We start from the raw sequence: 20,456 nt of genomic DNA, 5'->3' as shown, positions 1-20,456 counted from the left end.
TAAATGCCCGTCCACCTGAAAAAAGTTCCAAGCGCCAGGTTTTGAAAGAAGGATGCAGAAAACCTGCCAGGGAGGCCATTTGAGGGCCGCTTTGCCTGGCAGGGCCCCATGTGCTCCGGTCAAACCCCCCTCACTTCAGCTCTGTGGGCTGGTTGGTTCCAGGCATGGAACAGGGCCACAGTCTTCTCTGGTTGTGAAAATGTCCCACAACTTTTCTTCATGGATAGTTTTGGGTAAAATAGACAATTTTAGTTTGTTTGGAAAATACTTCATATATAAAATGCAACACTTCATACATAGAATATAATAATAAAATACAAATTAAACACAAACAAACAAACAAAAAACCCCGCAGCACATCCAGAAAAGGCTGCTTATGTGTAGCAAACCACTGGACTTTCCATTCAAGTAGGCTCCAGGCCCTCCCTAACTTTCTTCTAGACTTTTTTTTTTTTAAGATTTTATTTATTTATTTGAGGGAGAAAAAGAGAGTGAGAGAGGGGCATGCATGGGGGGAGGGAGAGGTCAAAGGGAGAGGGACAAGCAGACTCCCTGCTGAGACAGCCCCAAGTGAGTCTTGATTCCAGGACCCCAGGACCATGACCTGAACGGAAGGCAGATGCTTAACCCACCAAGCCACCCAGGCGCCCCTCTTCTAGCTTTCACACTCCGTTGCTCTCCACAGCTACTCCTTCCTAGGAGGCTGGCTCCTTCCTAGGCAAGGCCCAGGTGCCCAGTGCCGCCCTGTACTCCTGGCTTTGGGTCCTTCAGGGAGCATCTAACAGCACCGTGGTGAGATGCTGACACCTTGTGGCCAGTCAGCAGCGCGTTGCTTTTCCTCCTCCAGCTAAGAGTAAGACCGCAGAGGCCAAGGGTGGGTGAACTGTTTCTGTAAATGGCCAGAGGGCAAATGTTCTAGGCATTGTGGACCCACGGTATCTGCTGCTGCGGTAACACAGAAGCACCCATAGACACTATGTAAATGAGTGGGCGTGGCTATATGCCAATGAGACTTTCTGGATTTCATATAACTTTCATGTGTCATGAAATATTATTCTTTTAACTTTCCCAACCATTTAAAAAACACAAAAATCATTCTTAGCCTGTGGGCTATGCAACACAGGCCGGGGCTGGATAGGGCTGGCGAGCCCATGTTTGCCACGGTCTGGCCCCACACACTTGCCTCCCGTGCGCCCAATCCCAACTCCCCACTGTCACACCTGGGATCTTTACTTTGTCATTATTCCGTCAAGAGGAACCAACCGGATCGCTGCTCTAACCAGACTGCTACGACTAAGCCTTCTTTTGTAGAGAAATCCTGGAGTTATTGGTTTTCACTGTAAGTATCCATCAGGGGCCCAGCCCTGTGTGAGAGCCATGAAAGAGCCTGGAGTTTTAACCATTGTGTATTTAAGATTTACTTTTATTAATTCATTTGTTCAGACAAACTTACTGAACACTTCGTGTAACCTAGGCAATGTAATAAAACAGACCTGGTCTCTTCCCATGAGGTGTTAATAACCTTGTTGAGAAGATGGACACAGGGAGGCAAGCATTATGATGGGGTGGTACAGGGGGTGCGGAAGCCCAGAGGAGGCACTTAACCCACAGGTGGAGGTCAAGGAGAGCTTCCTGGAGGAGGAGGTGATCTCCAAGCCAATATCTGAGGAGTATATGGAAGAGGGAAGAATGAGGCAAGGCATTCCAGGGAAAGGTCCAGAGCCTAAAAAGGATTCTTTCAAGAGAATTATAAGCATCAGAGATGTAGTGAAGATTCAGATATAGTATTTGCCCTCAAGGCCTCCCAGTCTGGTGGGTGAGACAGGCTACTATAAGCTGGTATAATGTTGTAGAGAGAGATTTAAAGAAGTTTTCTCTCTAGACTTGTAGAATTGGTTATCAGTGAGCCTCAAGACAGTAAACAGTGGGCAAGTGGGTACACAGGGTACTGAGAGGCTCTGAGGGAGTAGAGATGTGGGCCTGACTTCTCTGGTCCAGAAGCCCCTGAGAGGAGAGGGGGCTCGAACTGAGCTGTGAAGGAAGTGTAGACCTCGGTGCAGAAGGAAGGACAGATGTGTGGAGGGATGTGAGAACCTCTTAACAGCAACAGGTATTTTTCTCGGTTCCACCAATTAAAAATGTGACCTTGGACGGTTATTTAACCTCTATTTGCCTTAGTTTCCTCATCTGATTCTACCTTTTAAGGTTGTTATGAGGACTGAATAAGCTAATACGTATAAAATCCTGAGAACAGTGCCTGGCGCTGGGCTGGCTTCATGGGCAGGCAGCCTCCGCCGTCCCACAGGGCCCCACACTCAGAAGGTGAAGGGTCCCACTTCAGGTTTAATGCTCTGCTGTTGCCTTCTTGAAATTCTTAATGATTTCGGGACAAGGAGCCCCGTGCTTTCATTTTGCATGGCCACAAATTATATAGCTGGTCCTGCCTGGGCATGGTATGTGCTGAAAAACTTCAGGTTTCATTTTAGAGCCTAGAAGAGCAAATCTGATTCAATATATTCATTTTAGAAGGGAAGAGATGGCCACTCGGTGCCTGTGTCTTGCGCAAGGTGAACAGCGGGTGGGCTGCCTAAGGAAGCCTGGAGCCGGGGAGTTGACAATCTTCCGGGTCTTCCGGGTGAAGGCAGGACAATGACCCAACTCCCCGCCCCCACCCCATGCCCCCAGAAGGCAACATAAGGAGAGAAGAGCAGACAGACTCCTTTGAAAGAGCTTAGAGAAAGAGGTGGTATGAAAAAGAGCATGAACAGTTGTAGAGGTAGGAGGGAAGCTGGCTATTTTGGGAAGCCAAGAGAAGATTCTCGGAGTAAAACGTAGTGATGAAGCCATGGAAACAAGAACTGAGACAGGCTCTTGGATCTTGGCCACAAGAGGTCACAGATGAGCTTGGAGAAATGAGTGTCAGAAGAGTGTGCGGACCAGGTTTAAAGGAGGGGCACCGGTGGAGATGGCCTCAGGCCAGTATTTAAAAGGCTGAGAAAAAGCACAGGGAGAAAGGGCACGAAGAAAGGAGGTTGCTTTGAAGGGGGTGTAAGGAGAGCCAGTTCCCAACTGGGATGCGGAGGAAGGACCACTGGAGGCAGTAAGTTAGCCAAGAAGAGGCACACCTCTTTCTCTGTGTTTGTAGGAGAAAGGAGCGTGGAGTTGAGCTACTGACGGCGATGAGGGCAACGGCTCCTCTGGAAGCCTGTTGTCTCCCCAGCTGCACGGTGGCATTCTCAAAGTAGATGTCTGGGGCAATGCAGCAGCGAAGAAGAGAGCTTACTCATTGGAGTCGGAATGTCCGGGTTCCGCTGCGAGGTTATTATCTATGAGGACCTGGAGCAAATTCGTCAGCCCTCAGTGCCTCGGTTTCCCTATCTGGAAAATGGGGATAACCAAGGTTGTGCAGATTAGCTGCTGCGATCTGGGTAAAGCCCTCAATGTAGTGTCTGATAGACAGCAAGCAAGTGTTCATGAAAGGGTAGCTATTATTAACAGCCACTCTGGTTCCCTTGTGAGCCTCCTGTGGGTCTAGCATTGGCCAGCAAACAGGAGGAGCCCAGGGTTGGCTGCTTCATAGGAAGTTTCTCTGGAAGTGTGGTCATAAGAATAGAAATGATCTAGAAGTAGCATAGCGTCTTTCACAAGGGCTTTGTTCTACAATAAATGCTACCAGACATGTAATAAATGCTTCTAAGCACGTCCTCTATAATCAGCACCCCCTAGAAAGTTCCCCTCCCCTACTGCTCTTGGCCTTGGCTCTGGCCATACCCACTACCCCAGTAAGCAGTATCAGCTGTCAGCAGGCTTCTCGTCTTTTGGATTAGGTTCCTTCACAGGGATCTTCCCATGGTTATACGAATGGAGAATTGGAGAACGCTTTACAAACACTTCCAATGTCTCATAGCAATGAGAGGCCAGTGTGAAGGGTGGACGGAGTTCTTCTGTGGCACAGAAATCAGAGTTGGAGCAGATCCAGCGGGCTATGTCACCCTGAGCTTGTGGGTCATTGCAGAATCGTTCACAGAAATTCCCGCTGCATTGGATTTTGTCCAGGCCAATGCAATGTGTTCAGGGATCACAGAGCAATCTCTCAAGGGAAGAAAGGAAGGCCTGTTGCTTGGAATGGCTTAGAGCATTTTTGGTAGCCATCCAAAGCAGCTATCACTCATCAAATCTGCCTTCCCTTCCAGCAAAAAGCCAACTGTATAGAACCCTACATATAGAGCTCTAAGAATAGTAAGGCACTCCAAGAACATACTGCACTTGGCCTAAATACAACTGTGCAGGGCTTGATGAGGTTTTTTTTTTTACTCTCAAAGCTGGGTGAGTTGGAACAAACAAACAAAAAATATTTTCCCCAAGTAGTGTGCAGAGAAGAAATGAGAAAGACAGCATAGGAGAGCATCCTGGCATGTTATTCTCTGACCTGGGCTGCCTTTTCAGGGCATGGACTGACTCCACAACCACCAAAGCAAACCCATAAGCCCAAACCCAAGGTAGTGGGCACAGCAGGCTCCCCACCCCCCTCAATTCATTGACTCTACACTAGCCTGAGCAAGCCCCAAACTCCTGTAACAGGTGGTAATTTGTTATTTCCAGCAACAGGAATTTGAAACCATCAGCCTCCACAATAAACATTTGATTTATTGGCCTCCTTGCCATAAGTATAGAAAGTGAGAGCAGGTTTCACCCAAAGCTGCAGTTCTGAGCAAGGAGAGCTCCCAGAGTGTACACGTTAAGCCACACCCCACTATTTGTGGGAAGAAAAAAATCTACATGTGGGTCTATCCATGAGAAGTCTGGGTTAGATACTCTCCTTCATAGGAGTTGGTGCTAGTAAGGATTTGAGAGAGCTTTTATTCTCCACTTTAAAGCTTTCTGTACTGTCTGAAATCTTTACTTAGCGTTACTTTTATTGTTGGAAGAACAGCAATCTTATTTGGAAATTATTTTCCTGTTCTCAGGTGGGCAAACACGACAGGGGTTGCAGCTTTCTGCTTTCTCCAAGGGAGGGAAAGTACAATGAGGCAGAGCAGATGGATAGCTGAAGGCCCTCACGAACAAGATTATAGGAAGAACTGGGGCTCCTGGGTGGCTCAGGTTGAGGCTGTGCCTTCACCTCAGGTCATGATCTGAGGGTCCTGGGATTGAGTCCTGCATCAGGCTCTCTGCTCAGCAGGAAGCCTGCTTCCTCTTCTCTCTCTCTCTGCCTGCCTCTCTGCCTACTTGTGATCTCTGTCTGCCAGATAAATAATTAAATTATTTTAAAAATATATTTTTAAAAAAGATTATAGGAAGAACTGGCTTTGGCCATTCCTGGATAGTCCCCTCTTGTTCCCTGCACACAGAGAGAAAACACTGCAGGTCACCATACATCATCAGTCCCTTGGTCAGCTAACCACATTTCATCCTTTAGGTCTCCTTGTAGATGTCACTTCTTCTGGGAATCCATCCCTGTCCTGCAAAGCTTGAGTCCTATGTTCCTCCCGTGTCCTTCCAAACCACCTGCACTGTAATGATTTTTATCTTTTGGCCACCACCACTAGACTTGAAGGTTCCCTGAAGGCAGAGGTGTTTTATTCAACTGGATAGCCCTTCTACCTTAGGAAAGTGCTGACAGACTCAATAAACATTTATTGAATAATTATTTGTTTGGGGACCTTTTATAATCAGAACAATATAAGGGATACAAAGATGAAAAAGAAACCATTTGTTTTCAAGGAACTTACAACTAAGTGGGGGCAGACAGATGTGTTTGACAATGAACTGTAAAACCAAGCACTGGTTTATGGGTGAAAAGAGTTACAAAGAACCAAAATGAAGATAAGAAAGGTTTTGAACTCTGAACATTTCTCATTCATTGTGTCTTCTGATTCAGAATCCCCATATTGGAATGCTAGGATGGGGTATGTGCATGTTCTTATAAGGATTCAGGTTCTTAGGACCTTTATTAGAATTTGACTCATGATCTTTCTTCTGTCCTGCTGTGGCAGTTGCCAGGAATTACCTGCCACTTAATCTTAATTGATGTTTGTGAAATGCCTTGTCTTCCTCTGCTGAAAATCTGTTAAGTGTTGAGCATTACAGTATTACAGTGGTTGTTTTATTACTAAAGCAGTGCCAACGAGGTTACACAACAGCTTGGATCAGGAAGTGAAACAAGGGCCGTGATCCCACTGAAGCTACAGGGGATGGGGATTTGGGATGGTAAAATGTTAATTACCCGAGACGGAATGCAGGCTGGAGTCCAGAGCTGTGCTCCTGGAGATCATTTCAGTCCCAGAGGCTGGGGCTGGCTCTTTGGCAGTGGGTCCTAAGCATCCTGCCCTCCCCTGGCTGGAATGTTGGATTCACTTCCCTGAAAGCTGCCACAGAGAAAGAATCTAATGGCAAGGAGCCAGGAGCACACGACTCGCACAGCATCAGGGGCCACTCTGGAAGCTTCCCAGGAGCTGAAGGGCTGTTCCATTTGCATGTAATAAATTATTTATTTCTAAAGCAATTTACTCTTTATCTCTCTTTAGACTCTCTTTCTGAGGTCTCTCTCCAAAGAGTGAGCTGGAGATAGATGAGGGAGGGTTGAGGCGGTAGGCTTGGCACACAAGGATGGTAGAAATGCTCATTTATAAAGCTGAGAAAATAAACACAGAAGTAGATGGGCTTCTGGTCAGGAAACACCAAGATGGTTTACTCTGGGGTGGAGAGGAACGGGTGCCGTAGAGGAGAGGAGAATGCGGTGGCGGCAATGACAACCTCTCCACAGCTTTAGTCTCCCACAATGTCACCTACAGAAACTGATGGGGCGGGGGGGCGGGGGGGAGACTTGAATTCGGAATAAACACATTTTGAAGATGCTGCGTTGGCTATCAGGTAAGATTCCGAAGGAAGAGGCGCCAATTAAAAGAGCAAAGGCTCTGGAGTCAGACGGTCCTAGGACCAACGCCGGGTTCACCAATTACGTTCTATCTGGGTGACCTTGGGAAGGTGTCCTACATCTCTTGAGAGCCTTCGTTTCTATCTGTAAAATTCAGAGAATGTAAAACTCACAGATTTAGCCAGAAAATCCCTGTAAAAACCCCAGAACAGTAGTTGTCACAAAGCAGGCACAAAATAAACGACAGTCATTATTATCGTCAACTACGGGCCAAACGACCAGAGTCATCCAAACTCTCGGCGAACAATTAACCGTAGCACCGAGAATCCGATCTGACGGACGCGCCTATTTACCCAATAAGGTACCAGGAAAGAACTCTGTGGAGTCAAACCAATGGCACTAGTCCTTGTTGTTGGACGGGTTTTCTGCCTGCCCCACCAATAGCTTGAAGATTTGACTAGAGAGTGACATTCTGACAGTCCAATGACGCACAGCCAGCCCACACTCAGCACTTCGAAGGGGATAAATCAAGGAGCCGGCGCGTATAGATTCCGTTATTAGGCAATACTGGATGGAGAGAGGAGCTCAGGGGAAACAGCGCGAGGGCGAGGCACCAATGAGCTAAAAAAAGAAAAAAGAGAATGGTTGCGCCAAGTGAGCTCGGCCGCCATCATGCTCTAGTTTCCCCTTCGCCTCTCCGCGTCCGCGACCAAGGAAGCGGCCTCTGGGATGCTGAGGGGGTGTGTCCCCGAATGATTGGCGCAGGCGGCTCAGCCAATCCTAGCTCGTCAAACGGGAAGCCCTTGACCAATGAGGGGCGACGGCAGCGGCGAGGAATTGGAGGGGCGGAACCGCAGCTTGATGGGCACAAAAGTCAGCCAGTGAGAGCCGGAAGCATCCTCCCTACGGCCAATGGAGTGGGGCTCTGGGCGGGCTCCCGAGTGTTTGTGTTGTGGTTTTGGGGGAGGGAGGCGGAGGGGAAAGTTTGTTTATTTTGTTTTTAGTTTCTGGGGTCCCCGTGTTTCTGGGAGGTGAAGCGGGAGGGAGTGACCCCCCGCGCCCCTTCAGTCCCCCTACTACGTCGCCTCCATTGCTTGCGGAGAAGCGGGGACCGCGCGCATCGCAGCGCATCGCCTCACAGCGGAACGCCGCGCACTGGGAGCCGGCGCGGCTCGGCGGTGAGTGAGGACCGACGGCCACTGCCGCCCTTCCCCTCCCCCGCGCACCGCCCAGTCAGAGCTGGGCGGCCGGGTGGGCGAGGACAGCCGCGGGAGCGCGCGGCGCGGGCCGGCCTGTCAAGCTGAGGCGCAGCGTGTGCGTGTCCTCGCGAGTGAGCGCGCGCGGCGGGGACAGGGCCTGGGCGGGGGGCGGGAGCGCGCGCGGGCCCCGGCGGGGGCGGCGGCGTTGAGCTCGCGCTCCGTCTGGGCGGGAGTGTGGTGGGTTTGACCCCGGGGCGGGGAGGGACGCGGGCCACGTCCCGCGCGCAGAGAAGGGGCGCCGGGAATGGCAGGGCCGGGGCAGGCGGGCGGGCGCGCGCGGCTCCGGGCGTCACGCGCCAGCAGGTGTGAGCTGGGGGAGGGCTTCCGGGTGGGCTGGTCGAGTCGGGTTCGCTTCCCGTCGCTGGGGGGCCTCCGGGGCGGCGAGGCGCTCCTGTCGCGGCGGAGAGCGGGGGGCCCCCGCGGAGGCGCGTCGGGCCCCCTGCCTGGCGGGGCGGGTGGTGCCGAGGGAGGCGTCAGGCCTCCGAGCCTCCCGGTCCCTGCCGGCGCGGGAGCTGCGTGACAGCGCGAACGCGTTCCCCTGCTTAATCCGGGCCGGGGGTGTGCGGGGGGGTGTCGCCCCCCTCACCTTAGAGCCCTGCGGCGTGGCCACCTTCGAGAGGCGATTCAGGCTGGCCACGAGGAAATGGGACCAGACGGCATGAGGGGTGTTTCCTGTGTCCTCCTGAGCTGGCTCCCCTTAGCTTCAAACTAGCGGGTTTGTTAGCCAGCGGGGGGGCAGGCACCCTAAAGTGGCTGAGGACACCCAGTAACCGTAGCTTCTTGTTAGGTGTCTTAAGTGAGGACCAGCCCATCCTCAATTCTTTAAGGACAGTGTACTAGTCTCTGTCTTTTAAGATTTCTTGCTTTCTCACGTATCTCTCGGCTGTTTTATTACTCTTCAGCATCTATGCTGGAAATGGTGCGAGGAATAAGACGAATTTCAAGGTGGTCATTTGTATTACAATATAAGCAAAATTATGCAAGACAGAATTGGCCAGAGATATTTCTCCATAGGGAATAAAACGTTATGGGTTGCCTTCCTACCCCTGCCCGGCCACTCCCAGGAGTTAAGCGTACAGAAATAAGGTGTATAAACATCTTGCATCTTAGCATCTTGTGAAAGTTTAAGAATAGAGGCTATTTCCTTCATAGTTGTGGGGAATTTCAGTGGAGGATAGCTTCCTGTTGATTTGGAGAGGCATCAGTGATTTCTGCTTTGAAACTAGATTTATTGTTTTGGTAGTGTTGTGTAAATGCCTCTTTAAAAGCAGAACTTTTAGCACCCCTGCAGCGTGCTGTGTGGCTGTAGGTAGGTAGTGGAAGGGATATGAATGGAGTAGGTACCTACACTAAGGGATCCAGAACACAAAGCCACTGGCTTGTCCCACTTGGACACAGCGATGATGGTAACAGCTGCCTTTATATTTTCTTGGTTCTTGGCTGTTTTTAGGTGCTTGTCCCAAACAAACATCATTATTTGAGCAGAATAGTTTCTGATAGGACTTAAGAAGAAGAAATTACCAAGCTGTTTTTCTAAAGTACAATATACATGCTGTGCCCTTGAAAATTTTTTTTTCTTCTTCATTAAAATAGAAGCACTTAAGGGCACCTGGGTGGCTCAGTTGGTTGAGCGTCTGCCTTTGGCTCAGGTCATGATCCTGGCATCTAGGGATTGAGTCCCACATCGGGCTCCCTGCTCGGCAGGGAGTCTGCTTCTCCCTCTGACCCTTAACCCTCTCATGCTCTCTTCCTTTCTCTCTCTCTCTCTCTCCAATAAATAAATAAATATTTTTTTAAAAATAGAAGCACTTAAAAATGTTTTAAGTCAGAACAATATTATTTGTTCAAATGATGGTAAAAATATTAACCAACATTCACTGCTTTCTAATATGCCAGCCTCTGTATTTTTGTTGTTGTTGTTGTTCTAATCCTTACCTCAGATCTGTCATGTAGGTGACATCACTGTTTTGTGGCTAGGAAAAAGACCATCCAAGAGCTGCACAGCTAGGAACTTGGAGGGATAGGTTTAGTTAGTTTCACGTCTGTCTGGTTTCAAAGCCTGCACTTACTCCATTTTGCCTCCTAATTTATCCTGAGGAAATAAGGCAGAAAGGACTCTGAAAAGTAGGAAAAGAAATGAGAAGTGCCACTGATGGTGAGGCTGCCTATGCCTAACTTAAGACGTCAGTATTAAATTAAATTCATTCTTAGTTTTTAGAAATTAAGAACATTTTTACAAAATTACATCCCAGCTTTGTTTTTATTTCTTCCTTCTTTAATTCTTACAAATACAAATACATTCAATTCAGAAGGGCAAGGTTTTCGGAGCGCTTTATGCAAATCTCTACCCCCAGGACCTTGTTATTGTGAAAAATGCTCATCTAGGGACAAGGCATTGCTCACTTTTGTATCTAGGACAGTGCGTGGCACATAGTAGGAACACAGTAAATGTTAGCGGACTAAGGAGCACAGTCAAAAATGTAATGACTTCGGGTTTAACAGTTTTAGTTTAATGGGACAATAAGAAAGTGAATAGTTCATGTGCAAAATGCGTATTCTAGAAAAACGCTGGAATGGAGCCACTCGTGGTGTGGAAGGTTGGCTCTGCCAGTTTGCTAAATCTCCCAGTTCTTACTGTTTGAGCTATGTGCCATTCTGTTTTTCCTTTCACCTCCGGAGTTCTAAAAGAGGAGGCTGTACTGAGTGCTTTCCTTCACTGCTCGAGTTATGCTTTGAACCTTTACAGCCTGGCTCCCAGCCTTTGTGAGGCTTTTTTCCAAGGTTGCCAGTTACCTAATGGTTAAAAGTCCCAGAGCATCTTTCTCGGATTTATCCTGTTATGTCTCCTTGCAGCAGTCAGTCCTTTTGACTACCCCTCCCCCTTTAAAAAATAACAGTCACATTAGCTTTTATTTTTATTTTTTTAAATTTAATTTAATTTAATTTTTAAAGATTTTATTTATTTGACAGACAGAGATCACAAGTAGGCAGAGAGGCAGGCAGAGGGTGTGGGGAAGCAGGCTTCCTGCTGAGCAGAGAGCCCTATGTGGGGCTTGATCCCAGGACTCTGGGATCGTGACCTGAGCTGAAGGCAGAGGTTTAACCCACTGAGCCACCCAGGCGTCCCTCACATTAGCTTTTAATATGTGTACAGTTCTATGAATGTGAACACGTGTATAGGTTCATGTAACCACCACCACAGTCAGGATACAGATATCATTCCCTCAAAAAAACATCCTCATACTATATTCCTTTTGATTCCCCTTCCTCCTGACTTCTATCCTGGAGATAAACAAACAGTCTTAGGCTCCTTTTGTTGTTTGTTATTCTTTTATTTTTCTCTGCCTACTCCTGAAAAATGTTATTTACTTTGGGGACTTAAAACTATCTATCACATTTAGATCTGCTAACCTCCATATCCATGCCTGATCTCTCTTCTGTACTCCAAAACAACATGAGTATTTACCTGCTGGAATGCACTGTGCCTTCCTACTCAGTATGTTTAAAGTTTTGTTTAACTTTGCCTTCTAAACCAGTTCTTCCATCAGATTTTTCTGTACATTTTGGTGATGCCGTCCGTCTCCCTGCTTGGAACCCTGGAACACTTGGAGGGCCGTATAATAAATTCTCTTATCCCAGACCCGGAATCCTGCTACTTAGCTACAAATATTGGCCTTTGCTGCCAAGCTGGCTCCCATTCAGTAGTCTGAGCGGAGCGTAGGTAATTGGAGTCCTTAGAACACCATCAGGTTTGGACCACTTCTCTGGTCAGAAGCCCTTGTGGCTTCCAGTTGCACTGAGGCCTGTTTGGGATTTTATTTTTCATCCTTTGAGGCTTGGTAAGATCTGGCTTCTGCCTCCCTCTCCAACCTTCTCTCATCTCTTTTATGGCCCACCTCCCCCCCCACTTTGGATATCCCAGTTACTTGGTTTTTCTTTCAATTCCTTGAATTACCCAAGCCTTTTGCAGGTTTAAGGTTTTTGCACATACCACATACCACTCTCCGGGCTTGGACTGTTCCTCCCCTGCCTCCTCCTTAATCTTCACCCACCTGACTTCAGGGTTCAGATTAAATTGTCACTTCTTCAGAGACACTTTCTTCTATGACCTTCCACCACTCCATCCAGCCTCAGTCAGGTCTTTGAAAAGCTCCTGTTCCTTTTTCATAGCTCTCACCACGATTGTGATTCAGGACCATGTCTGTTTTGTTTCCCATGTCTCCAGAGCCGAGCCAAGTATCAGGCGTACAATAAACTGCCAGTAAATATTTGTTGGCTGTGTTATGAGTCTGGATTTTGTTTTTATAATGTATTGCTTTCTTGTAGTTCCTGGTAGCCTTGCCTTCTACCTCCTACCTTCTCTGGGACTTGATCTCACTGTCGGGAGTCTTGCCACACACAAAGCTGAAATTGCTGAAGATGGCACCAAGCCTTTTCTCCTTCTGAAGTGTGCCCCTGCCTGGGAGCCCTCTGAGGCGTCCTAGATCTAACCCTGACTGGCTGAGCTTGCTGAGTCTGCTGAGCAGTGCACCTTGGTTGTCCAAGTACAGGCTGGGACCAGTGCCTGTAGCTGTTACTCTTCGCTCACCAACCCCTGCTCTTGATCTCTTCTTCCTCTCTCCACCCAGCCTGTGGCTTCTAAAGACCTTGTCTGCTTTCCAGCTGAGCCTGCTTACCCTTTGACATTTGCCAGCCTTTTGACATTGACAACTGCCTCTAGTGTCTTGACCCTCCAGATCGCCCCGCACTGATCTTCCTGAAACGGTGCTTTTTTACGTACCCTGCCCCCTCCCCAAATCAACCACAGGCACTTAAGGTTGAAAACCTTTAGTGGTGTTTCATTGCCTAGAGGGCTTCAACTCCTCAGTTGTTATTCCAGGCACTCTGGACTAGCACTGTCCAGTGACATGGAATGCGAGCCATAAACGTGAGCCACATACGTAGTCATGAATATTCTGGTAGCCACAGTTAAAAAGTAGGGTGAAGTAGATTTTCATAAAATCTTATTTACTTCAGTATATCCAAATTATTTTATGTAAACGTAATCAGTAGAAAAAATTACAGAGATGTTTTACAATTTTTTTTATGTTAGGCCTTTGAAATTTGGAGTGTATTTTTCACTTCATCTCAATTCAGACTAACTGCTTTTCAAGTGCTCAGCAGCCACCGGCTGCTAATGGCTACCATGTTGGACAGCACAGCTCTGCACCACGTACTCAGTATGGTTGGAGCGCTATACCTAGCTCTTCCTAGCTAATTCCAGCCACCAGCCTTTTGATAACTATTTCCTATCTACAACCAGTTCCTCATCCAAATACGGTGACCTTCCTTGCTCGGGAATCCTGAGGTATCCCAAAACTTCACTTCTCACCATTTCCTCTGACCCTTTATCCTTATTTTTGTGTGTGTTGCTGTTCTGCTATAAAGTAAGTACTTAAAATATTTACGCCTTTGCATTGTTATCTGAGGTAAAGTTCAAGTATTTTAAAACTGATATTGAGGGGCGCCTGGGTGGCTCAGTGGGTTAAGCCTTTGCCTTCTGCTCAGGTCATGATCTCAGGGTCCTGGGATCAAGCCTCACATCGGGCTCTCTGCTCAGCAGGGAGCGCATTTCCCCCCTCTCTCTGCCTGCCTCTCTGCCTACTTGTGATCTCTCTCTCTTTGTTAAATAAAGAAATAAAAATCTTAAAAAAAAAAAAAAAGGCACGGGTACTGACGAATTAGAACTGATGGCAGCTGTGCAGAGCCTCTGTGTTCTCATCTGTGTGTACCTGCTGAATTTCAGCTCTCACTGTCCTGAGTTGTGTGCTGTTGGCTTCCCCCATCAGACTATAAGTTCTTGAAGGCAGGTTTTTGTCCTGCTCATCTTTGCAATCCTTACAGCTCCTGTGCTGACCTGTCGTAGGCAGTCCATAAATACTGTAAATAAGTGAACAAATGTTACCTTATATCTTGTTTTATTTTATGTTTTATATTATATCTTTCCAAGTAGAAACTAAAATGTAAGTCATTTCGGTTCAGAGATCATGGATTATGGAGGAGTATATGGAATATTTTCTTGATTGTCTTCATAGGAGCATTTCTTCTGAATGAAGATTTGCTTTAAAAAATAACTGTTGGGGTGTGCTTGGGTGGCTCCGTCGGCTAAGCATTCAAGTCTTGATCTCAGATCATGAGTTCTAGCCCCGATTTAAGAAAAAAGGGGGGCACCTGGGTGGCTCAGTGGGTTAAAGCCTCTGCCTTCAACTCAGGTCATGATCCCAGGGTCCTGGGATCAAGCCCCACATTGGGCTCAGTGGGGAGCCTGCTTCCTCCTCTCTCTCTCCCTACTTGTGATCTGTCTGTCAAATAAATAAATAAACTCTTAAAAAAAAAAAGAGATATCAACAAAAAAATAACTGTTTGGGCACCTGGCAGGCTCAGTCAGAGGAGCATGCAACACTTGATCTCCGAGTTTAAGTTTAAGCCCCACTTTGAGTATAGAGATTACTTAAAATATAAAATCTTAAAAAAACAAAAAATAACAAGTAACTGTTTTAGGGCACCTGGCTAGCTCAGTCTTTAGAGCATGTGACTCTTGCTCTTGGAGTCCTGCCCCGCATTGGGGGCATAGAGATTACTTAAAACGTTTGTTAGTGCCCATTGGTGATGGTTAAAAAGTTGAATAAAGATTAAAAAATGATAACTGTTTAGACATTATTATGGGTTTTCAGGTTGGGTCAGAAATGAAGTTTGGCTTTAATTGAATGAGATTTCTCTTGTGGTTTGTAAACTGTCTCAGAAAGCAGCTTCAAAAGAGCTCCTTGAAATTAATGCATACTCTCCCAGAGTTAGAAACGCATTTGGTTTTGGAAAGGCACCGCACTGGGAGTTAAAGTAGTGATTGGTCTGTATGGCAGACATTTGCTTGAATCCGTACCATATTCCAAGTACAGGAATGAATGAAAATTCAAAAACTGTAAATAATAGTATGGAAAAAATGCCCCTTTAACACAGAGACAAAATGATTAATGCTTCCTAAGAAGATTTAATTTTTCTCTGCTCCGTTATATCTTTACTCATTCCTAGCATGACTGCACTATATCACGTTTCTAGGTCTGTCACTAGATTGTATGTTTCTTTAGCACAGAACTCTTGTATTCATCTCTGCATTCCTAAGCACACACTGTACTGTGCCTGCCATATTGTACCCGCTCTGACCTCATTAAACATTTGAGGTCCTCAAATAAATTACTTAGCTTTTCAGAACTTCTGTGTTCTCTTTTGTAAGTAGAGAATTGTTGAAGCTGCAAGTATCATCTTTTAAAACTGTGTATCTGTTCTGTGTTATACCGCAAATGTAAAACATTTACTCAAAAAACAAGTTGTAAATCTGATCATACTTGTCCCTTATTTAAAATTGTTAATGAGTCCCAAAAGCCTTGCCATCCTCTCTTGGAGTATAAACTTCAGGAAAAGAAATAACTGATCTCTCATGTTCTCTGAAGACCCAGTGAAGACCCTGCCTCATTTCCGGTCATTCTCCCCTTTGCTGCCTGAACTCTCACCACATTGACCCTCTTCTGGTCCCTGAAATGCATTTTCCTCTTCACTCAAGGTCTCCTCCTTACACTTGCTATTCCCATAGCCTGGAAGCCCCCATACCTGACCTTAGTTGATGCCTCCTCAATCCTCAGAGCTCAGTTTATGTGTCACTTCTTTAGTGACTTCCTAATTATCCCCACCTCAGATTAGATGTGCTCCTTTTTTTTTTCTTCAAGATCTATTTTTAAGTAACTTCTGCACCCAATGTGGGGCTCAAATTCACAACCCTGAAGTCAAGAGTCATGTGCTTAACCCACTGGAACAGCTAGGCACCCTTAGATGCGCTCCTTTTAAACACTCAGAACACTTAGCAGAATTGTCATGGAATAACGATGTAATTTGTGTAGTTTCTTTGTTAGAACATACCTATGTGAGGAAAAATACCTTGTCTGATTTGTTCACATTTGTGTAACCAGTATCTAGTACTGTAAGTTGCATATAGTAGGTACTCATAAGTATTTTTCAAATGAAGTTAGGAAAGAGAACTAAAAATAGAATTTTTAAAAAGTAGTGAGTCCAAAAAAAGTAGTCATTCTAACAGTTTAAATAAATATATGGGGGCAGGGTGGGGCTTCCCTTTTGTCTCCAAGTTCTTTTTTTTTTTTTTAAATTTCTAGTTGAAATTGGTAAACATTTGAGAATTACAGAAAGAATATTGTTCTTAAATTTTTTAAGTTGTCTGAAAATCTTATTTTATTTATTTTTTAAGATTTTATTTATTCATTCAACAGAGAGAGAGATCACAAGTAGGCAGAGAGGCAGGCAAAGAGAGGAGGAAGTAGGCTCCCTGCTAGCAGAGAGCCGGATCTGGGGCTGGATCCCAGGACTGTGGGATCATGACCTGAGCTGAAGGCAGAGGCTTAACCCACTGAGCCACCCAGGCGCCCCTGAAAATCTTATTTTAGAGTTTAATGAGTATCCTTTTAATCCTTATTAGTAGAAATGATCAGAGTGGTTATACCTCTTAAAATCTTATGGGGCACCAGGGTGGCTCAGTTGATTGGGTGTCCAACTCTTGCTTTCTGCTGAGGTCATGATCTCAAGGTTGTAGGATTGAGCCCTGCAGGCCATGGGGGGGGTGGGGGGGGCTCTGAGAGAGAGATTCCCCTCTTAGTAAAGAGTCTGCTTTTCTCCCTCTCCCTCTGCCTGGCCCCCTGCTTTTGCATGCCCTCTCCCTCCCTCCTTTTCTCTCTCTCTTACTCAAAATAAATAAATCTTAAAAAAAAAAAAAAAGTAAGGAAAGGAAGAAAAAAAAAGAAAAGCTAGGACTACAAGAATGGGATGAGAAGAGATCTTTGCTCCCAAGCAGTGCACAGCCACGTGGGTGAGGCTGACTTGGGCACAGAGGAGTGCCATCTGATGTAATAAAAGCTGTGATAGACATTGCAAGGGATGGGGCAGGAGGGAAGGAAGGTCATCAATACAACTGGAGGTCAAGAAAACCTTTCCAGGGAAGGAAGCACTCCCAGTAAGTCACGGAAGAAAAGGGCACTTCAGGCAGTGGGAACAGCCTGTGCAGAGGCACAAAGGAGCACATTTAGCACATGGAGAAGAGGGTTAGCACAGTGGTATGCTTTATAAAGCTGGTCTGGGGGTACAGGGCCAACAGCTGACTTAATAGGCTGTGACATGTCAGCCTCAGACTCTTAGGTTATATTGCGTTTCAATACTAGAAATGATCTTAGAAATAATGATGTGATTCTGTATATTTGAATTCATAAAGGCATTATAATATGCCATTCAGTGTCAAATATACTCAACAAAACAAAACAAAATAGTAGCATTCAAAGAAGATGAGTCATAAACCAGAATGGTTCTTGTCACTGTACATGTAACTATGCTAATGATATCAGGTAGAACTAGAAAGTGGTGACTCATTAAGTTTATCTATAGGAGCCCAGAGTAAAGGAAGTGACCTCTTGCTTGACTGCCTGAGGTGAGTGCTGATCTGTCTCTCAAGGCCCAGATGCTGAACCAGTGAAAGGGATAAGATCAGAAAGGAGTACCCAAAAGAGCCTCGGGGTATGTGTACATTTCTACATCTTGAAGGTTGTTATCTATTACTCTCTCCCACTGGTTCACTGAACTAGCATTGGTTTAATTTGATTCTCAACCAAAATTGAAAAAGGAATGTTTGTCGACTGGAAATCTAGCATATATTCCTTAATTTTACTCCTCTTCGGTTCATCAGCTCTTGGCTCTCTTGTCACTTCATGCCTCCTTTATCAGCCCTGTTACTCTTAAGTAGTGCCTCCTTTCGCTCAACCCACCCATCTCTTGCCATCTCTCTTTCCATAATCACTGAGTTGTTTTTAGTTGCAGTTGTGGGATGCCTCTGCGTTGTTGGCTGACCAGTGTTTCCCAGCTTTGCATGTTCAGATATTTTCCAGAATGAAAAAAACTACGACGTTCTGGTAGTGCTGGTGTCACGCAGAAGATGCTAATTGGCCCACTGCACTGTCGGTTGCTACAAATTCTGTGCGTTCATTTATGGACCTAGATTTCAAGGGGTGAATGAGACAGTGGATGGTGGGAGAATGATAGCAGTGAGTTTAGTTTATTTCACTATGTTTGGAAAGAGGCACTTGGGTGGCTCAGTTGGGTGAGTGTTGGCCTCTTGATTGTGGCTCAATTCATGATCTAGGGGTTGGAGGATCCAGCCCTGTGTCAGGCTTTGTGCTCAGTGGGATGTCTGCTCGAGACTGTCTTTCCCTCTCCCTCTCTCCTTCACCCTGCTCTCCCTCTCTTGCTCTAAAATAATGAATAGATAAATCTTTTTTAGAAAGATGTTTGGGAAAGAAAGGAAGGAGACAATGAAAGCAGAACAAGGTTGAGAAGACAAGTTAAGGTGAGATAGAAGACCTATTTAAAGGTGTGTAGCAAGGATCCAGGAATGAAAGAAATATTGAAACTGCTTGAGTGGAGAAGGTAGCAGGTAGTCCATAGGGCAAGGCCAACAGATTCCTTTGAAGGACATGGCTGGGGTAATAATCCTTAAAAGTTCCTGTAGTTCCTCAACTAGAGAAAAGGGAGAATTTGGGGTTCTTTCTTGGTACCTTGAACTTAAAACAAGTTTATACTGCTCTGGCACCCAGCAGAATGGTTTGCACAGAATTTTTTTAAGATTTTATTTATTTATTTGACAGAGAGTAGCAGGGGAAGTGGGAGAGGTAGAAGCAGGCTCCTGACTGAGCAGGGAGCTGGATACGAGGCTCGATCCCAGAACCCTGGGACTGTGACCTGAGCGGAAGGCAGACGCTTAACGACTGAGCCACCCAGGTGCCCCTAGGTGTAGACACTCCAAGAGATAAATTGGATGGAAAGAAAATACTAATTGTAACTTTGTAACTTTGAACTTGTTCTAGTTACTGGATCACACTGTATAGTTTATGATAAATGAATGTGTTTAATAATCCTTTAGTGAATAAGACAGGTGACATTGTATTCTTTTCCTAAAACTGTCAATTTATGAAAAGTATGTATTTAAAATATACTACAGTTTTTATAATGCTGTTTTGGCATGTCTTTATTTTAAAAACAATATTGAGAGCCTCAAAAAGTAGAAGTAGATTAGGCTTCCTAATTTAGGCCCTATCAGTATACCTAGAGAAATGTTTCGAGCATCTGCTAGGTTCTGATGTGGAAGGAAGGAGATTCAAAGTAAGAAGATGAAAACTGAGGCCCTCCAAGGAGCCCAGGTATTTCCCTTCCTGTGAAAATCTGGCAGCTGATGTATCATGCTCCATAGTATCCTCTTCATGAGGAAATCCTTTACCTCTGTGGATGTCTGTCTCTGGAACTTCTTCTTCTTCTTCTTCTTTTTTTTAAAGGAATTTATTTATTTATTTGACAGAGAGAGAGATCACAAGTAGGCAGAGAGGCAGGCAGAGAGATGCGATACGGGGTTCCATCCCAGGACCCTGAGATCATGACCTGAGCTGAAGGCAGAGGCTTAACCCACTGAGCCACCCAGGCGCCCCTGTCTCTGGAACTTCTGAATATAGAATTTCCGCACTCAGATGGACCAACAGATTTTAAAATAAATCTCTTCCTGAGTACTCTTTTGTCAGCCTTTTCACTATAAAAGTTTTATATTTTTATACCAACGTATTTAAAATTTATGATGTTTTTATTTTACAGTTTGGCTCTGGCCCCTTAAAAGGACACACTATTGATTCCCACTTAAACCACACAGGTGGGTCTGTGGATTGGGATAAAGAGAGGAGGTCTTTTTACGCCCTCGCACGGGCATTCTTGAAACACAGACCCAGACGGGAAAACATTATTTTTAAAACACCAAGAGAATTAGTGAGAAGGCTCTTTGTAGAAAAAAACAAAAACAAAACAATAGAATGAAAGTGCAAAACACATCACATTTCAAGCCAGTAAGGGCTGGTTTGAAAACTTTAAAAAGGGGACCCTGTGCCCCACACACAGCTTGTGAGTCGGCCTCAGCACATTGTGACACCGCCCTCCGCTTCCTGAACCTGCCAGAGCCCCAGCTCAACACTGATGTTTTGTGTTTGCTTTGGAAGCGGATGCTCTCTAGACTTTTATTTACTGTACTTAAAAATGCGTATTTAATGTCATTTTCTCTTGTTTTCCTCTAACCTCCCAAAGACTTGGGAATTGTCATTAAGGGTGCGTTGTTTTTTTGTTTTTGTTTTTGTTTTTAAGATTTCATTAATCCATTTGACAGATCACAAGTAGGCAGAGAGGCAGGTGGGGGAAGAGCA

General features: G+C 45.7%; 1 protein-coding gene across 9 annotated transcripts in view; it reads left to right on the top strand.

The window, feature by feature from the left end:
- The first annotated feature begins 7,433 nt into the window (after positions 1-7,433).
- The window catches only part of TNRC6B (trinucleotide repeat containing adaptor 6B), a 261,883-nt gene continuing 248,860 nt past the window's right edge, over positions 7,434-20,456 (top strand). For 3 of the 9 annotated variants that reach the window (XM_045083814.1, XM_045083818.1, XM_045083812.1), the window contains exon 1: positions 7,435-8,055. The gene's annotated coding sequence lies outside the window, so the exon portion shown is untranslated. Of the gene's footprint in view, positions 8,192-20,456 lie in introns of all 9 variants that reach the window. The other 6 variants (XM_045083826.1, XM_045083821.1, XM_045083823.1 and 3 more) reach the window with 5 other exon arrangements.

The sequence above is a fragment of the Mustela putorius genome, unplaced genomic scaffold, assembly GCF_011764305.1.
Source record: "Mustela putorius furo isolate JIRA1106 unplaced genomic scaffold, ASM1176430v1.1 tig00000738_pilon_pilon_pilon, whole genome shotgun sequence".
NCBI classification, from domain to species: Eukaryota; Metazoa; Chordata; class Mammalia; order Carnivora; family Mustelidae; genus Mustela; species Mustela putorius.
The sequence above is the reverse complement of the archived record's forward strand: the minus strand, read 5'-3'. Positions and strand labels throughout refer to the sequence as shown.